This window comes from Panicum virgatum, chromosome 3N (assembly GCF_016808335.1).
Source record: "Panicum virgatum strain AP13 chromosome 3N, P.virgatum_v5, whole genome shotgun sequence".
NCBI classification, from domain to species: Eukaryota; Viridiplantae; Streptophyta; class Magnoliopsida; order Poales; family Poaceae; genus Panicum; species Panicum virgatum.
In genome coordinates this window covers 45,594,517-45,603,654 of record NC_053147.1, presented here as the reverse complement: position 1 = coordinate 45,603,654, position 9,138 = coordinate 45,594,517, and the positions used below count along the sequence as shown (strand labels likewise).

The 9,138-nt window shown below is 47.8% G+C and overlaps 1 long non-coding RNA gene across 2 annotated transcripts; it reads left to right on the top strand.

Annotated features, from left to right (window-relative positions):
* The first annotated feature begins 4,099 nt into the window (after positions 1–4,099).
* Positions 4,100–8,186, top strand: LOC120666006. 2 transcript variants are annotated; one of them, XR_005671505.1, is made up of 3 exons: positions 4,122–4,401; positions 4,530–7,183; positions 7,846–8,186. It is a non-coding gene; the product is annotated as an uncharacterized LOC120666006 (long non-coding RNA). The 2 variants fall into 2 exon arrangements; XR_005671504.1 differs by lacking the exon at positions 7,846–8,186 and having other exon boundaries at positions 4,100–4,401; positions 4,530–7,617.
* Positions 8,187–9,138: the final 952 nt, after the last annotated feature.

Genomic DNA, 9,138 nt, shown 5'->3' with positions numbered 1-9,138 from the left:
GTGCGAAAAGACGGGATCTGAACCGTCGCCCGCGCGCGCGCGGAGCGAGGCGGAAGCTGAGCTGACGTGTGCGTATTAAGCGCTGGCGTGGCCGAGCTTTTCGGGAACTGCGCCGGTGGTAAATGATCCATTTACCCCGGCCGCAACAATGCCGAGCATCGCGCGCGTGACTAGGGGAACCACTGTGCGTGGGGGCCATGAGTCATTAAGCAGTTGCGATGTGATGAGGCAGCAAACACCCCGATGGATGGTCAAAGCCGGTCAAGATCCCTGCAGTAAGAAGCTTCAAGCTATTCGAAGCCAAATCGCAGTAGTGGCCCCACCTGTGGGTTCGTACCTCCCCCAAGGTGGGCCCGGGGGCCACTGTCGGTACCCTGTAGCAGGAATACCCACTCTTACTGCAGCAAGGCAGGACCCGCGTAGTTATCCGTAACTGCGTGGAAAGGACGGAGTAGCCAGCCCCCACGGGTCAGGCTCTTCCCTCACCAGGCCAACGGCCCCGGACCCGATCCCCGCCTGGGGATGGGTCCGGAGAGGCCACGTGTCTCTATAAAAGGGAAGCTCCATATCGACAGCCGGAGCCTCGGACCCCCCGTAAGGGTCCGGGACCTCCTGCGTCCGTCCGGACCTCCCGCACTGCGGGAGTGGTCCGGAGCCACCACGTGGCCCGGAGGCACGGGCTCGAGCGTGAGTCTTCCGCTGGAAGACTCGCGCGCCCACTGCATTTAATGCAGATGGACAAGGCGTGCTCTACCGCCGCGGTACGCGAGACAGCCTTTCTCAGGCCTCGCTGTGCACCGCGTATTACCAAGGTGCACAGTGCAGCCGCCTGTGCCGCGGCCGCGCAGAGCCCGCCTGCAGCATTAAATGGATACGACGGCACGGCACTTTTCCATCATGCCGCCTACGCCGCAAGCTACACCGCCCGCTTAAGCAACGTGGCGGGCGACGCCACTAGCTACATTTGGCACCGTCCCGACAAGACAGCGCTAGGACATGGTGAATGAGGGACTCCAGGAGCAGGCAAAGGAATCCAGGGAAGAGATCTCCTTTGCCTGCGACGCCATAATGTATGCACAGTACGTTATTTTATACTACTTCGTTGGGCCCACCTGTCGGGGTCCCAACAGCAATGTACGCGCCTCCCTTGAGATATAAAAGGGAGGCGCTCGCTGTGCACGGGGACTCTCTCCGGACACACAAGCTCTTGCGAACTCTCTCTCTCTCGAGGGAAGGCAATACAACACATAGTGGACGTAGGGTATTACGCTTCGGCGGCCCGAACCACTCTAAATCCTTGGTGTTCATCGTGTTCTTGAGCGAGATCGAACTAGGACTAGCTAACCCCCGAGTACACACCCTCTGGGCTTAGGTGGGTGCCTTCCGCCACCCGGCTGTGGTTTGCAACACCACGACAATCATCAAGAAAAACCAAAACAAACTTCCTCAAAAATGGCTGTAACAGCTCATTCATAAGACACTGGAAAGTAGATGGGGCATTGGTCAGCCCAAATGGCATGACTTTGAATTGATAGTGTCCTTGGTGGGTCTTGAATGCTGTTTTAAACTCATCTCCCAATAGCATCCTGACTTGATGATATCCTGGTCTCATGTCCAACTTTGTGAAATATTTTGCTCCTGCAAGCTCATCTAATATTTCATCTATGATAGGCATAGGGAATCTGTTTTTCATAGCCATAGCATTCAGTCTTCTATAGTCCACACAAAATCTCCATGTCCCATCTTTCTTTTTGACTAATAGCATAGGTGATGCAAAAGGGCTAGTGCTGTGAGATATCAGCCCAGCTTGCAACAGTTCTTGTACTTGCTTTTCTATTTCTGTTTTGTGTTGTGGAGAGTACTTATAAGGTCTGCAGTTGACTGGTATTGACCCTGGTTGAAGAGGAATTGCATGATCATATACCTTGGATGGTGGCAATTGCTTGGGTTCCTTAAATAGATCTTGATATTGCAGCAGGAGTTCTTGTATAGAATCAGGAATTGGTTGTAATTGTTTTGTCTGGGAGGCTTCCAGTATTGCATAGGCCCATGTCATTGCTCTTAGCACATTTCCATAATTGCAGTGCATTGATTGGTAAGACTTGCTGCTCTGGGGAAGACTGCCCCTTCAATTTAATTGTCTTGCCTGCAACCACAAACTCCAAAGTGTTATGTTCCCAGTCACAGTTCATTGGGCTGTATTTCTTGAGCCAATCATAGCTCAATATTGCATCATAAGTCCCCAATTCCAGAACTCTCATATCCATAGACATAGTGTGTCCCTGGCACCACCACTCCATATTAGGAACCATTTTATCAGACAAAAGAATCTGTCCATTAGCCAACTTAACTTTTTTGGTGCCCACATCTTGCATAGATAAGCCAACTTGGGAAACAAAATCAGCACTAACAAAAGAATGAGAACTGCCACTATCAACCAGGATAAGCATCACCTTGTTCTTTACTTTTGCTCTCAGTTTCATGCAATTAGCAACTTCAACACTAGACAACGCATGGAGAGATAAGTACCCAAACTCTTCAGTGAGAACATCTTCAGTTTCCAAAGCATTTAAAATTTCCTCCGGCAATGGCTGATCAAGATTATTCACCACTAAGGCATTGAGTTGGGCTTTTGTTTTCTTAGTACAAACCTCCAGATGGCCAGGTTCAAATTTCTCTCCACAATGGAAACACAGCCCATTGGCCTTCCTGTAGTCTCTTAACTGTCTCTACTTCCATAATGTCGTGTTGGCTTGTTGGGGCTTATGATCTCTGAACCCTGGCCTTTGAGACTTGCTCTTGCTTCTATCCAAGATTTTCTGCTGAATTTTGGCTAACAGATATGCTCGGTCAACATCATCAGGAACTTGAGCTTGAACCGCATAACGAATATCCTCTCTTAACCCATTAATAAACTGAGAAGTGAAGAAAACCTCCCCATATTCTGGATTGTACATGCATATTTGGAACTGTAAAGACTGAAAAGCTGTATAGTATTCTTCCACAGTACCAGATTGCTGTAACTCCAACAAGTCAGTGACTGCCTTCCTATAGTTATCTCTACCAAATTTCTGTTCAACAGCAAGGGCAAACTTCAACCAAGAGGTAGACTTATGTTGCTTTTTGTATACTTGCAACCATTGAGCAGCAGGTTCATCAAAATTCATAGATGCAACTGTAAACCACATGTGCTCTGGAATATCGAATAACTTGAAGTAATCCAAACACTTATCCTTCCATACAACTGGGTTATCACCATTGAAATGGGGGCAAGACATTTTGGGCATAGAATAGCGAGGTACAGGATCGTGGGTGGTAATGCGATGAGTCTCACCTCGAGGTCGCTGACGCCGTGATGGTTCTGGTGTAGTGGAGGCAGAGGAAATGGAATCACTGTCTGAAGATGGAGTTTCCCGAGAACTCATCTGATCGATCCTGAGTTGGGCGATGGCTTGTCCGGCTTCAGCAATCTTGGCCATGATCTTCTGCTCGGCAGTCTGCAAATCTACCGCTTGAGTGTTGAGATCCAACTGAGCCTGCATCTTCTGTTGGGTGAGGCCGATGTCCGTGACCCGCATGAAGAGCATATCAATACTGTCTAGGATCTGATCCAGCTTGGCCCCTTCCTTCTCCACATCCTCAGCCATGGCGTCGAGGATGAACTTCGTCTGCACGGATGGTTTGGGTGGCGCCGTGTTGGGCGATCCCGCACTACTGACCTAAGCGGCATGGAAATTAGTGGGCGACGGCGCCGGAATGGCTAACCGGCGGTTGGCGTGGACGCCGTGGTCTATTGACGCACGACGGAGCTGGTCCAGATCGCCGGTGAGGCGGATCAGACCGGAGCGGAATTGTGGGCGAAGAAAAGCGAATCGGAAAGGGAATAACTAGAGAAACGGTAATCGGCGTCCAAAGAAGCGAATCACCGGATAGATACCTGAATCTGATACTAAATGTCACACCCGTGGCCAATCGATCGAAATCGCCGGCGTGAGATAGACGAAGGGAATCAAACGCAGAGCAAAATGGATCGGGACGAGGTCACCTTTTCTTTTCAGTTTGGGGATAAAATGTTTGTTACAGTTTTTTCTCCTTTCCCTGGCTTGTAAAGCCAAACTCACGCACACCCCTCGGCACGCAGGCCGTGCAAACCTCAGTAAAAAAACGTATTTTCTGTCTATGCCTACTCTCCTCGGTATACGGCTTCTCCACGGTTGTGACATCCCCCGGCGTCGGCGTCGTTGCTGCTCCATCCCGGTGCCGCAGTTGCCTTGGGATAGATTGCAGGACTGAAGCCGCAAGGCTCCGCATCATCCACGCATGGATGACCTCGCCCCCACATGTCGTCCTCCCCGGTGCTGCTCTCTGCTTGGCATGAGATGCCAACAACCGTGGCCTTAGGTGAGTTCATTAATCCTTCTCCTCGGCACTCCTTGCGTTGATTTGTGTGGAGCAGGATCGTTGATGTTTCTTTTAATTTTTACTTGGATGATTGTTGCGCTCTTTAATAATTACTGAGTTCACCCCAGGATTTTTGGTGACGCACTGACGTTTGCCTCCAACTCCAATGAAGCATTAAGTTCTCCGCTGACCACTGCACACCAGGTGCTTGCGTTTTTGCCAAAACCATCATTGATTTTTTATTTAGGCTAACCACTATAATATTTTGTAGAATGGACACTTTAAATTGGCACGTTGAATGTGCGGCTATATCTACACAAGCTTCGTTATCCTTGTTCTGCTGCTATTCTAAATTAATTCCATATTATACATTATACAGTTCCTTGTGACGTGCTAGGGGGATGAAGACTTATCTATTCTATATCACATTAGATTACAATGTCTATAGTCTCATTTGGGGGGTCCAAATCTTGATAGTAGAAATTGTGGCTGATGTGGACTGATTATCGAATACTAGAACAGCAGGATAGATCGGCTACTTGGGGGGTCCAAATCTTGATAGTAGAAATTGTGGCTGATGTGGACTGATTATCGAATACTAAAACAGCAGGATGGATCGGCTACTCGCCCTCCCGCAGGAGGCTCTGAGATGCACTCTTGATCTATTTTCTGCTTGCCTAACCCTAAGACTCCTAGCAGCGTTTTATAGACAAGGCGCCTAACAAACTTGACCCTTAAGTAATCTAATCTTTATCCTAAACCCTAATATGGCGGCGCTACAGTACCGCGGTACTGTTCACGAGCAGTGCTTGTGGGCCTAGGCCTGTGGCCGGCCCACTTGCCATAACACTTCTCCACCCCTCGAAGACAGCTCGTCCTCGAGCTGGAGTTGACGAACTTGGCGCAGACTAGATGACTTCGGGCTGGAGCCAATGTTGCTGGTGGAGAGTAGTTGAATGACGCCGAAAGTCGCAGCTGGGCTGATCCCAGTCAGTTAGCCTCCCGAGGTGCCGACGGGGCAATCCTGGAGGCGAAGACTGGTTGCTCTGGCGAGGGACTCCAAGCGGGTGATGGAGCACAGGGGGCCCACGGCCGGACCAGCAAGGCACTGGCACATGGGGACCTCCAAAGATTCTCTTGGACATTGCTTTAATTCTCCTGTTGTTTGCAGTTCCGGTGGACATGCTAGAAGCACATAGTGGATCTTTTGCTATGGCTGCAAAGTGAATATGGATGATCTCGTAGTAAAAAATAAGCTTGATGGAGCTTTTGCATCTAACAGTGTGTTTGCCTTCATTCCTTGTTGTTCGATGTTTATTTAAACCATACCTCTACTGCTTGAGTCCCTATATTTTCTCATGTTCATGGCATTAAGTGAATAGAAAAAAACTTGTGGTTAGTAAATGGAAAAAGATCCATTAGAGCCTTAAATTATGATCTTATCACTTATATAATCAGCAGTGTTATTTGCTCATTTTTTCTATTTATATTAGTAAATGTCTATTCTACTGCTAACGAGGAGGCTGCAGCTGGTAGCATGCTAACCTGGAGCTGCGGTGAGACCAGGTGAGACCGTACCTCATGATATTGATTGCCATGTTGTGATAGAATCAAAGCTTTTCTTCCCTAATTAAGTTTAGAAGGCCATGCAAATAAATTTGACGTATTATTTCTGATGACAGAATTAATCTCACTTATAAATAACTAAATCAGTGCAAATAGCTTAGATGATGAGCTCTTAGTTAATAATAGCTAAAGAAAGCAAAATAGCGGATTCAGAATTAAGAGTAGTACTGAGCTTCAGTCTGTTAGTAAAGCAAGACCGATTGCATTAGCTCAGTACAAAATAGAAGTATGATGGCAATAAATTGTCATTCAGTGAATTCTGAAGATGAAGTAGACATGGATCTAACTAGAAGAATATATATGAAGGATCCTGCAACAATCTATTTAAATTTTTTCCTGGCGATTTCCTATTGTTAGAGGGGGAGGGTTGAACAAGTGTTACTCTTCCACTAGGATAAATAAACTGATGTGCCTACTCAATGCGATATGATCTTTTAACAGTTTTGCAGCACATTTGAGAAAACAACACTAGACTAATATCAAAGTTAGTTTCCAATTCCTAATTCTGACAATTTGGTGACCTGTGGTTCATGTCGCGACTAGCTTAAATTAATCACATAATCACTTTCTAGGTCAACTTTCATGATATTTCTGTTGAACATATCCTTGTAAACCAATCAAGACCATGATCTTTTGTATGAAGTCCTCTCCTTGATGTAAATTGCAAAACCATAATATTTTTAGTTTGTTCAGTTTCTTTTCCTCCATTCAAGGCTGCTGTCTCTCCTGTCTCCTTTGAGGACACTAAACCTGCAAGTAAGACTTTCCAATTTTTCACATTAACTATGATTGGTTGCTAATAACCTTCTTTCTCTACAGTGCTCAAAATTATTCTATCTTGCTAGGTATGATGCAAGTAATTCGTTAAAATTCTTATTCTTATCGATGCATAATTTGGACCCACGAACTGATGGTAGTTGTTTATACTTCAGTTTGTATTACTCACATTATTTGGTGGTCCTTAGTTAATGAACAATCCTCTTGCCATTGCCTTGTAAATTGCCCTTCCTTTCATGCATCTGCACATAGTTTTCAAGGTAACATTCTTGATATAATATGATTGCATCTTTTGTTCTCCTAAATAGACCCCTTTCTTATATAATGCAGTTGGTTCTTGCAGATTCACGCCAAGTTTCAAGCTTTCATTTGTTGTCAAGTAAGGGTCGAATTTCTTACACTTATAAGGCATACCTAAATGGCTTGGTTCGATATGTTGGGTTCATAAGTTGTGAGTTGGGACAACTATGGCGTGGCAATGTTGGTGCTCCTAATATATGAGCTACCTAACTATCCCTGATCTTGCTGGTCACCGTGTCACTACGAGAGTGGGGAACACAGAGCTGCGGAGAGCATTGCCGGAGCTGACTGATATGGTGGTGACTGAGCATTGCCTATAAAACACGACCATAGATGCAAGAATGATAGAAATATTATGTGTGATATCTATATTTTTCTATATTTGGTCATCAGTTCTAAAAGACTATTGTTTAAGGAGTGCATTGCTAATTGTGTCGGCCTTTTTATTGATACTCAGTCTAGAATCATGATAAGTGTAGTTGACATTACATTATAAATCAGCTGTTTGAATGATTTCCCACCAAGTACAAAGCATATTCTGTGAAATATATTTATTTTCCTTATATGTTGTGTTATTTAGGTCCTTTACATGACATCATGAGATTCAATATTTGTTTTGCCCGTAGCAATGCACGGGCACGAACCTAGTCTCCAGTAAACAGACAAGAGCGGAGTTATCGTCTTATCGGCTGGCTAATCACAAGTATCAATATATTTTCCTTTCCCTTGCGGCGATGGCAGGAGGCAGCGCGAGACGAGGCGCGTGCGGCTCACTGACCCGGACGGCCACCGTGGCGGTGCGTGGGGTTGTTGGGCTCCTTCGGCGGTGAGCTGGCGCGGGGCCCAACTGCCATTGGGCAAGGGAGTTGTTCAAACATCCCGTGAGTCTCTCTTTCTTGCGAGATGGGGAGATAATGAACTGTGTCCTCTGTCTAGCTGAATTTGGTTAGCCGTATATCGCCGATAAGCTTGGATAGTTGGATGAGTTTCACGGGTTTGAATTTGGAAAGTAGGTGGATAAGTATTACTAGTATTGGGCTGTTTAAATTTTGGATCAGATCTTTAATTCTTTTTAGATAAAATTTGAGTTCTGGAATTCAGAAGCCCGAGTATGTATTCGGGTCAGGTGTTTTGTGCCTGCGGAATCCTGAGATGTGAAGGACAACAGCGCTTCGGCCTCGCCGCACCCCTGGCTGGCCCCTGCGTCTGCTGCTCGCCCTGCTCCGGTTGCCGCTTCCGGTCGTGCGCTCCTCCTCGTGGGGACCGGAGTCTGCGCTCCCTCGCGGGCACCGGTGGGGGCATTCTCTGCTGCTATTGGGCAGCTGGGGTCCGTCGCCACCTGCTCCCTCCGGCCGGGGGATTGGCTGCCCTTTGGTGCTTCGCCTGGGCATGGGGACGTGTCCTCGCTGCTCTCGGTGGCCATGTGGCAGTGGTTGCCGCTCCGCTCTGCGGCCGCGCCATCGTTTGCTCTGTCGGCCGTCGGCTCTGGGTTGGAAAGGGGCGGTGGCGAAAGCCTTGGATCCGCTTGCGGACCGATGACGACGACGCCCTCGGGCGCCGTTTACCTTCTTGAAGGCGTCATCTTTCTGCCCCTTTCCTACCTCTCCAGCGGGCTTTTCCGGGTGAAAACCTAGGTCATGCTGGTCGGACAACGACGGCGCCTGTGGCGTCGTTTCCTTCCTGAAGGCGTTGTCTTGGAAGCTTTGTTGGTGGCGGTCCTTTGCTCTCCTCGGAGAGCTTCTACTCCTGCACCTGCCTTCGCTTCATCTCATATGCATCGTCCGGGTCGCGCTTGGTCATCGGCTTCTCTTCGCTGGCGGATGCTTTGCCGCCTTTTCGGTCGAGCGGATGCTTTGCTGCTGTCGTCGCGTTGGTTGAAGTTCAGGCGGATGCTTTGCCGTCGTGGTTGGCTGGTTGTTCGGGTGGATGCTTGGCCACCTTTGTTAGGTCGTAGACCTTTGCCCCTGGACGGTGTTTGTTTCTGCTAGCGGGTTCAGTTGTAGAGCTGTGGCTTTGGGGTGTGGGTTGTGCCCT